Here is an 11,276-nt window from a genome sequence, read left to right on the forward strand (position 1 = left end):
CTTGGGAACTATCCCGGACGAGCCCCCAATTTTGTCACGAACCAGCAACAAAAGAAACACACTGAGCATGATTTAGTGTTAAAAACTATTTTATTAATCACTACTTATGATAATACGTAAAATAAAAGTAAAAATGTTAGTATGTTAGAATTCAAAAATGTTAAACCTTGAACGTTAACCCCAAAGCTAAACTCGTCGTGTGTGTGTGTGACAAAGTCCAAAACTCCAAGTTCCTGAATGGTTCTTAAAGTTCAGTTCCGCAAGCCATAAGGTGAAACGTGAGCAAGGGCTTCTTCAACAACCACCGTTGTCTGAAGATAAGACGTAGATGTAGAAAAACATAGAGAGAGTACATACGAAATCCAAATGTTCCATGATGGAACCCAAACGACACTCCAGTGTTTACTCAGTAGTGACTTCCTCACCCCGAAAAGCATCCGAACTGTGGTCGTCCACACACAAATACCTGTTTCCTTCTACAGGTCAGCAACAAAGTGAACTCCACCGGATTACTTCCAACTTCCATACATGGATTTCAGTGGCAAACACAGTTATTGTTTCTCATCCATCGATAGAGAAAACAAGCAGGCTGGTGTCTCTCTCCCTTCTCTCTCTCTCCTTCTTCTTCTTCCTTCTTCAACAACGTCATTACGTCCTTTATCTTCTATTGACGTAAGCACGCCCCACACACACATACACACACACTCTCTATCTTAAAGGGACTTTCACTGAGTCCATAACACTTGGAATGGAAAAAATAAGAAGAGGACCATGGAGAATTAACGGAGGAGGGGTACTTTCAGAGATCCAACATACGGAGGATGGAAGGCCGGACAATTTTCTGCATTGTAACTATTCTTTTCTTCATTTGCATTAGTATTGCAAGGTGAGTCAGTCAGTGTGTGTACAAGCAGTACCCATAGAGAGAAAGGTTGTTACATGTCTTCATGGAATCTGCAATGCACGTGCATTACCAATTACCAATTACGTTAGTGTGTGCAGTACACACCTAATGTAATTGATAATTTTTGTTGTTGTCACATGTATAGAGATACAGTGAAAAGCTTTTGTTTGTGTGCCATCCAGGCATTAACTGTGGCCATGTCGGATTGTTACGGCGGGGCAGTGTCACAGTTAGAGTCGTGAGTCATTGAGCAATACAGCACAGATACAGGCCTTCTAGCTCAACCAGTCCATGCCGACCATGTTGTCCACCCAGCTGGTCACAATTTCCTGCATTTGGCCCATATCCCTACAAGCCCCACCCCTCCATGTACCTATCCAATTTGCTTCTTAAGTTATACTATTGTGCCTGCCTCAAAGACCATCTGAGGAGGGATGGAGCAGTACAGATGAGGATTACCTGGGGGAGGAAGGATCACGGGGGGGAGAATGTTACAGGAGATGAGAGTTACAGGAGAGAGGGTCACAGGAAGGGAGAACCAAAGGACAGGAGAATCACCCAAGGGGAGAATCAAAGGAGGGAAGCGTCACAAGAGAAGATTTTCAAGGAGAAGACTCTCAAGGCCAATTGTATCTTGGGCCGGATGTGTATTAAGGAGGCTTTTCACAGGCAGGGAGTGTTATCGTGATTAACTAACAATTTTAACTTTTGTGAAGAGACAGAGGAGATTGCAGATGTTGCAATCTGGAGCAAAAAACAAACTACTGGAGGAACTGTGAGTCAGGCAGCATCTGTGGAGGGAAAAGGACATTTCAGGTCAATGAGGGATTGAACCACAGACTTCCCATGGATAACAACACAGAAATCACTAAGGCCCTCTCCTATGTAACAAGCTCCAAAGCACTCCACAATCTCAGATATATATGCCCCATATGTTCTAAAATCATTAACATGCTTTAATGAACACATTAAAATGATTAAACGCTTTTGCAATTGAAGACCCTCTCTGCCGTACATTGTCTCTATAAATATGCAGCAATTTCCACACTTGTGTCAAATGGCTCCCTGCTCTGTGACATGGTAGCTGGTGCTGTTTGTTAGTTTACCCAGCTGCAGCTTATGATTTCAAACCCATTCACTGCTTGTAAATGTCAATGGATTGCATGGAAGTAGCTTGATTCTTACTTCTATCAAGGTTCCTATTGGAAGGATGTGGTTGCGCTGGAGAGAATGCAGAAGAGATTTGCTGGCATCTTGTTTGGGATGGAGGACTTTAGTTACGGGGAGCAATTGGATAGGCTGGGCTTGTTTTCCCTGGAGGAAAGGTTAAGCTGAAGGGTGACCTGATAGGGGTATATAAAATTACAAGAGGCATAAATAAGGTCAATTGTCAGAGGACCTGTGTTTATGCTGTACAACCCTATGGCTCTACCAGGAAGACTCGTTTCCTTTGAATTAACATAGTGTTTTCCATAGGACACTGATATCATCTGAAATCATAATAACTTAGCAATGATGGACACAACAGTCTGAGTCTAGCAGATGTTCCATAATTATCAGGACAGCGGACGAATTGCTTACGCAGCTGTCTTTTTTTGTGCTCATTAAAAGAATGATTGGCAAGACCAGCATTTTCTGCCCATCTTTAACTGACTTTGAGAAAAGAGTGGGGAGTCACCTTCTTAAACTGTTGCTATCATTCTGGTTAAAGTGTTTCAATAATGCAGCAGGGCAGAAAGTTCCAGGATTTAGACACAGTGATGAGAAAGGACGAGCGTTATATTTAAAGCAAGGATAGTGTGTGACCTGATGGTGTCCCCTTGCACCTGTTGTCCCTTCTTCTTCTTGGTGGTAGACTTCCCAGATTCTGGAGGTGCTGTCAGAATATCCTAGACAAGGTTAGAGAAGTTAACAGACTTTATAGATGGTCGAGGAGGAACTAACATAAATGACAACCTATTAAAGTGTAGAGCAGTGGGAAAAAGCGGATGATAATGTAAAAAAATTGGTAATGGCAATGACAAAAAACTGAATCTAAAGGAAGTGCAAATGGGAATTCAAAATCATTACCTGAAGCTGCTAACTAAAGTAAAAGGATCTGAATTTCTTAGACTAGGTGCTGATCTGGAAGATTGACAAGGGTCCAATGGGAGCTGAGGAGATCTTCCTCAAACATACGCTGAACTTCACAAGACAGTGCAGGGGTCCAGTGACAGAGGTCAGAGTGGCAATGGGTGGAAGATGAAGATATCAGGCTGCTGAAATGTTGGGATCATACTGGAAAAACGAATAAAAATGTTCACCAAATCAGTGTAGAGGAAACTCTCTCATGAGCAGTGAAAATCCCCCATGTCAGATTAAAAGAAGTTTAAGGAAATCACTCTTTCATCTGGAAGGAGTGCTTTGCATTTCTAAATGAGGAGGGAGGGAGATGGAGAAGGGAGGGGGCTGGCCTAAACTGTACCTTGATACTGTGTGCAGGATATATTCTTCTTAGGGTGCAGTCTTTTGGGATCAAGGATGACTTATCTCCAGTCTGGTTTTGTGAATTCTGAGATGGTCAATGTGGAAACCTGCCCTCAGAAGGCTTGCTGTGTGCCTCCTCCAGCAGCCTTCTTTACTCCGCAGTCAGCCCTGACAAAGCAATGCTATTTCCCATTACGAGCAGCAGCCCTTCAAGAATTGTTTCCACAGCATTGGTCAGAGGGATGTACAAATTATGAGGCACTGGGATCCAAGCTGATTGGAACAGTTTCCATATAGGACAGGGTTTGGTTTTCACTGTAGCTCTGAATAATAAAGATGATGCAGAAAAACGTTTCACATTTCGTAGTTAGACAGCACAAGAGACCGCAGATGCTGGAATCTGGAGCAACAAACAATCTGCTGAAGGAACTCAATGGGTCAAGCAGCATTTTCCAAATCAAGTCAAGTCCAGTTTATTATCATGTGCACAAGTACAGTGAGGTACAGGTACAATGAAACACTTGCTTGCAGCTGCATCACAGGCATGCAGGCAACACACAGAACATAAACTATATGTTATTCCAGTTACTTTCCAACAAAACCTTTTGAACTTTAGTAAAAATGGAATACTCTGGTCAGGCAGCATCTGTGGAAAGTGAAACAGTTAACATTTCAGGTGGAAGACCTTTCATTAAAACTGCACAAGGTGGATCCTTCAGGAGAGATAATAGAAAATTAAAGTGGGAATATCTATCCACAAAAGAGATGCACACGTACATCTGACCATCTTTCTTTTCCAATGTCTATCTATCCACATAAATAACTTTTGAAATATGGTATCATCGTTTACCAGACATGCAGACTTTGTGTCCCCTTTTAAAAGGGAAAGGAAATCAATCACATTCTGCTGTATTTTTCTGACCTTAGTTTAGAACCACAGCCAATCGCAAAGAAGCAATCACTGTCCCATGGACGTCGGGATATCCTCAAATAGAACAATTAGTCCTTAAAGGAGCTGGTCTAACAAAACCAGCTCCACATTCACAGCAGATTAAACATTGCATTTTAATACATTCATGCTTTTATCTTGAACAAAGCCATGGGCTCTGAAATATGCTTTGTCTGAACTGTATAGAGGAATCATATGAATAGTGTAAAAACTATCAACATGGCTCTGTTCACAAAAGATAAGAATGATCAAGCCCACTTAATATGCATTGTGTGGCAAACGTGTCAGCTTGGCTAAGTGGAATTAATCTTGCCTCTAAGTTAGAGGCTCAACTGCCTCAGCAGGTATTTAAGAACATAAACAATGCTGACACTTCAGAGCAGTACTGAGAGGGTGCTGTGATGCCAGGGGTGCTCTCTTTCAAAGCTGAAACTGTACTTGCCCTTGCAGGCAGATGTAACAAGTGCCATAACCTTATGTGTGGTGGGAAACCCTTCTCTATTTCTGAACCAATCTCTATTTCTCAACCAACATCACTAACCGTGATCTGCCCTGGTTGTGTGAGCTGCAACGTTTTTATTTCCTGCATTGCAATGCTGGCTACAATTCAAAAGTATTTCATTACCTGTGAAGCATTTTGGGATATCCTAAAAGTCAAACACTATCTTCCATTAATATATGCCTACAACACAGCACCATCTAGAGACTGATGTAAACAGTGTACTTTAGTTACTAATAATATTAATGCAAAACTGATTGTACTGCGGTTTTTTTGCAATGCAGAATGGTATGTAAGTGGGACAGGGAGGAGAGGGAACTCGTCCTTGGTCCCTTGTGCTAACAGTTGATTTAGTGGCATATGCACTTGGTACACAGTTTCCAACACACAGCTCCACTGAAGTTAATGAAACAAAATTTAAGAAGCAAATCACAAGAAGCACACACTGCCACATGTGTGTTTAACAAATTCCTAACCCAATGAGTCATAGACTATTATTATTTTTTCATAATCATACTAGATATTGATATCCAAGCATCTCACAGTACGATCCCTTCTCCTCTTCCACTTTGTAAATTGAAATAAGAAGCTGAATAGTAACCTTTTATTAAAACAAAATGATGCATTATAGTAAATTGGATAGGAAAGGTTTAGAGGGATATGGGTCATATGTGGATAAGTGGGGCTAGCTTAGATGGGCATCTTGGTCTGCATGGACGAGCTGGGCCGAAGGGCCTATTTCCATGCTGTATGATTCTATGACTAGTTTATATATAAGAACTACCTTTCGCGAATTAACATGCAGAATGTACGGGGTGTGCAGCCATCCTAGTTGAATTCATGATCATCATTTTACTGACCCCTCCCAAACAGAGGGCAGCTATTGTCATGGCTGCATCAGTAGTGATTCAGAGAGTGTAGACTTTGGGCATTCCAATGGGACCACTGGGCTGGCGTAGCTGCCATCTTTTCTGATGAAGTTTCTCTTCATGACATTTTCATTCAAAGAATTAAGAGTTCCTGCAGTGTCCCAAACACTTCCAGATGCACTGCTTGTATATTTCATTGCTGGTGACAGACAAAAGGATTCTTGCCTTTGCTCGGATATTAACAGTTCCTCCAGTCAAGTAATTGAATGTAAAGTGATTCAAAGTAACTCTGAGGCAGTGCTATCTAAACACAAGGTTTTCAGCAGTATGTTTGTTACGGTAAGCAGCAAAGGAGTTATTTATATAATGCTAGGAGTAACCTCAGCTGAGCCAGTCACAGGCTCACAATGTTCACATATTTTTGAGAAAGGGTTGTTGGAGAGGGATTGCTAGTCATCAGTGGTGTAATAGAGTCACAAGGTTGTACAGCACAGAAATGAGCCCTTCAGCCCATCATGTCCATGCCAGCCTTTCTCCTCATCTACACTTACTGTATCTCATTTGCCCACATTAAGACCATATCCTTCTATGGCTTGCTCCTTAAAGTCCCTCTCTAAATGCTTCTTGAATGTAGTAATTGTACCTGATTCCACCACCTCTTCTGGTAGCATGTTCCAGATATCAACCACTCACTGTGTAAAACAAAATTACCTCCAAGATCCTCTTTAAATCTCCTAGTTTTCATCTTAAAACTACGCCCTCTTGTTTTTGATACCCTACAATGGGAAAAAGGATTTTTATGATCTATCCTATCCATGCCTCTCGTAATCTTATATAATTCTATCAGCTCCTTGGAAAACAAGCCCAGCTTATCCAATGTTCTGGCTGTTGACTGGGTGAACTCCACTACCTGAGTGTTAAAGGTATTGTTTGATCTGAGGACCTTCCAAATGGGGTTGCCTCAGTGAGAGGGCAGCCAGGGCGCAGTGACTGTGGATTCACTTTACACTCCACAGATCTGATACATAACCTAGATGTGCACTCAGTGCAGAACCCAGCTGGACAGCTGCACTCCCAGAAGTAGCTGCACTCCTAGAAGTACCATCGTTTCAATGAGTTGTCAGACTGACATCCCATCCTGTCTCTCAAGTGGATAGAAAAAGTACCTTAGGACTAAGACCAGAGAAGATCTCTTTGATGTCCTGGTCAAATTAATTCTTGAATCAACACTAACAGCATTAGGGGAGAATTTTATATTTGGTTGCAAGCACTAAATGGGTGCAAAATTATTTCTGATGTTTTATTTTTTCATGTTTTCTTATGACATGAAGCCCATTCAGCCGATTGAGTCTAGAACCTATGCCAGTTCAGAGTAATCCCATCATTCCCAACGTCTCACTTATTTCCCTGATACCTAGTTTTTCTCACACATCCATCGACTCTCCCTCGATTCTCCTGCCTCCCAACTGCACTAGGGGCCATTTACAGTGGGTCAATTAACCTATCAACCAGCACAACTTTGGGATGTGGGAGGAAACCGGAGCACCCGGAGGAAACCCACAGGAAGAAAGTGCAAACGCTACACAGACAGCACCCAAGTTCAGGATTGAACCAGGCTGCTGGAGCTGAGCAGCAGCAATGCTAACTGCTGCACCACTGTGCTGCCAAAATTGTCTGCCAAAAGTGTAGCGCATATATCCTGGCACCGTTCAATAGTAATTGGTAATTAGTTTATGTACTGAGATATAGTAAAAAACTGTTTTGCATGCCATCCACACAGATCATTTCAAACCATGAGTGCATTGAGGTAGTACATGGGAAAAGGGAAAAATAGACTCATTGGAACTGGAAGGCGAGTGCAGTGAGTGGTCATTTAGTGCTGGTGGCCATATCAGAATAGTATCTGTTCAAGGAGTCATTGAGGGATACAGCACAGAAACAGGCCCTTTGACCCATCAAATCCACACCAATCAACTACCTATTTCACATTAGTCCTACATTAATGTTTCATTGCTGCTCCTGTGTAAATTGTGTATTTTGTTCTTGCATCATAACAGGGATCCTGGTTTGAAAAATGTTATTTCATTGACTGTGGGATGTCATGTGGGAATTACAGATGCTACATAAAGGCAAGTTTCTCACTTACTATGATCAGTAGTCCATATCCCAACCGAGCTATTGTGGAAGTATTGGCAGAAGTAATGACACAAGGGAGCGGCCGAAGGAATCTGCTTTGGGGAAATCCAGTAACTACATTTAAGTACAACTTCAGAAGTTATGCCTGCAGGACAACAAAACTAGTGATCAGTGTGCATCTGCATAGCGAGGGCACATGTCCCCGATCTTTCTCACCTTCCCCATGATTGACGGGACAACATTATCAAGAAGGAAACAAGCAACAAAAAAAATGCACAGTACAATAGTCATGGAGAGGGTGTGGATGGGAAGCTGCCACTTTTTTTTTTGCATGTTGCAAGGAGATAAACCAGTGCGAGCTGAGAAAGTATATAAGAAGTTGTAGTCATGACCAAGTTTGAACAAGTGGAACAGGAATCGTGTGTCTGTAACTAATGAAATACAGCAAATTATCTGTTGTGATGATTGACCGGATCAACGCTGCTGACTGGCTGGGCTTGGAATGTTAAAATTAAATTGGTATAATTAACTGATGTGGTGCAAGTCATTGTAAATATGCACTTTCTCTGACATGCTACACTGATAGACTGTAGCTCAGCTATTTAATCAACTCAAGTGGCAGATCAGGATCTTCTGCCTATTGCTGGAGCTCTCCAAGCTCTTGGGAATGCAGGAAGCCCGGAAGAGAAAGACAACCAATTCTTTTCCAGCCTCTTTGGCCTTGCTTTTCACCCACACACCCTGTCCGTCAACTGCACCTCTGTTTAGAACCCCCCCTCTCATTTTGCCCCAACCACTTCCCAGGGTCTTTCCTTCAGGAAATTCAGCATGTCCCCGATGACTTTAGGAAATTCTGCATGTCAATTTTTATAGATGCACCATAGAAAGCATCCTATCTCAGCTTGGTATGGCAACTGTTCTGCCCAAGATCGCAAGAAATTGCAGAGAGTTGCAAATGCGGCTCAGTCCGCCACACAAGCAGCCTCCCCACCACCGACACCGTCTACACTTCCCGCTGCCTCAGGGAAGCAAACAACATAATCAAGGACCCCTCCCACCCCTGTCATTCTCTGTTCTCCACTTTCCCGTCAGGCAGAAGATACAAAAGCCTGAGAGCACAAACCACCAGACTCAAGGACAGCTTTCATCCTATTGTTATCAGTATCTTGAATTCACCTCTCATACGATAACGATGAACTCATGAACTCTTGATCCCCAGTCTACCTCATTGTGGCCCTTGCACTTTATTTGTCTGCCTGCACTGCACTTTTTCTGTAACTGTAACACTATATTCTGCATTCTGTGACCTTTTTACTACCTTGATATACTTATGTATGGCATGTTCTGTCTGGACGGCACGCAAAATGAAAGCTTTTCACTGTACGTCAGACACATGACAATAATAAACCAAAACCAACCATGCTTCCAGAGAGGTCATCCTCATTGGCGACACCTTTTCTGTCACTCCTGATGGTGTGACTGACAGACAAACAGAACCAATGACAAGATCTTGCCATTCCTTCCCAGAAGCAACAACTCCTTGCCCAATTCCTTATTTCTAATTCAAGCTTCTAGTTTACAATAATAGCTTCCTTAGTGGCTGAGTTAAATATGCAGTGTGAATTCCCTTCTCACGGGAATCCCATAATTACCTTAGGAAGATTTATTATGTTAAAGGGACCCTTTAAATATAAATTGTTCTTGGGGCTCTTGTTTAAACTAGGAAAAATAATTAACTAACACTGGAGAGAATTGTTATGACTTAACCATATAATAATACCAGGTAGGAGGTCCTGAGTTGAAATAATCTTTCAAAACATCATCCATGCTCCTTTCAGAGACTTTAATATTTCCATTAACATTTGATTTTATCTCATGGAACCAATAAAAATAAAAACGGCAGCTCACCTTTAACCACCTCAAGGATTTCAGAGTGTTGCCACGCTTAATTGTCAATTAAAGTTGTCATGGAAGGTTAATTTTAATAGCTACCAATGTAATCTCCATTTAACAACAGTAACCATAATTGTCAGTAACTAGCAATTAACTCCCCAGCCCAGAAGATGAACAATCAAGGTACTAACACATCATTTTAAGTGGGGTGTTATTTTAAAATCTTAACATGTAAAATTAAGGCGATTCTGTTTTTCTCTCTTAATTATATCTTTCTTTCCCCCACTTTATTTTTCTTTTTTCTTTCTGTTCTTGATTTGGAATTAAATTCACCCAATTTACTTCACACCCATTTTAGGTCTCTAAATCCATCTAATTTGCTATGGAAATACATAGTTACACCACCACTCAGCAGGCCACAGACAGCCTTTGTCTTTCCATTAGCAGCTCACACTTCCAGGTGATTACAGGGGAAAATATGCTTAAACTTTAAACTGAGGGGTGTTGAGTTAATCAGGACTGCCATGAGAAGTCCCACTGCCACTCCAGAAAATTCTGGAGCTTTGCAATATTAAAGACTTTACTTTCAAAGAATGTTAATTTTTCTCTCTGTAATCCTCCTTGAGTGTGGAGGCTAAAATGGGAGTAGTGCAGTGAGGTCAGCACGGTCTTGATGGGCCAAAAGGCTTATCTCTGTGCTGTGCGACTCTACGACTCTATGAAGTCACATTTCAAAGATTAAAACACAATCTGTGCAGACCTTGGCACTCCTACATAAATCAGAACCAATCCTGGAAACTATGATGCTGGATATGTTGAGATTCATCCTGTGGCGTAGAACTAAACCATATTACTTAATTTTTACTGTGTTAAGGAAGTGAAGGGATTGATTTCAATTCATGCAGAGTTCTAACTCTGATACAGAAGACCACATTAGGTCCATCTCACTGGACTTGTCAATGCTTGTCATTCCCAGCCTCTCTGATGGCACACTCCTAAAGGATTTGAAATCCTCCTCACTGTCAAAGCACCACACTTCCCTGCAATTCTTTCCCTGTCTCCAGGCTTAGCTTCTGGCCATTCTATTCTAGTTCTCTCTGGACACCCCCCTCCCCCTACAACCTTCACTCTCCTTCTCCCTCAGCAACCTTCGACAATGTCACTATTTCAACCCACTCCCCATGCCCCAACCCCCTCACACTCTGCTGCTCTTTCTAAATCTCTCACTACATCACCCCTACCTCAAAATCTACTTTAAAAGCAACTTTCACTTTCCGTCTGTTGTTATAACAACCTACTGCAAGTCCTCACACCCTACTCAGCTCCTGCCCCTTCCCACACCTATAAATCCCCCTTCAAGCCCTTCCCCAGAATAAAGATTCCTTACCAACATAAGTTATTGTTGTTGGAGGGCAGGATTTAGTTATGCCATCTTGTGGTGCTTGCAACGAGTCATCTTGTGTTCTACATTATTTAAAAAAATATCCAATTGCAATTTGCTGGATTTCAACAGAAAGAATTAAACCAAATCACCCCCTGGAAATGAATGAGTATTGAGTT

This window comes from Pristis pectinata, chromosome 4 (genome assembly GCF_009764475.1).
Source record: "Pristis pectinata isolate sPriPec2 chromosome 4, sPriPec2.1.pri, whole genome shotgun sequence".
Taxonomy (NCBI): Eukaryota; Metazoa; Chordata; class Chondrichthyes; order Rhinopristiformes; family Pristidae; genus Pristis; species Pristis pectinata.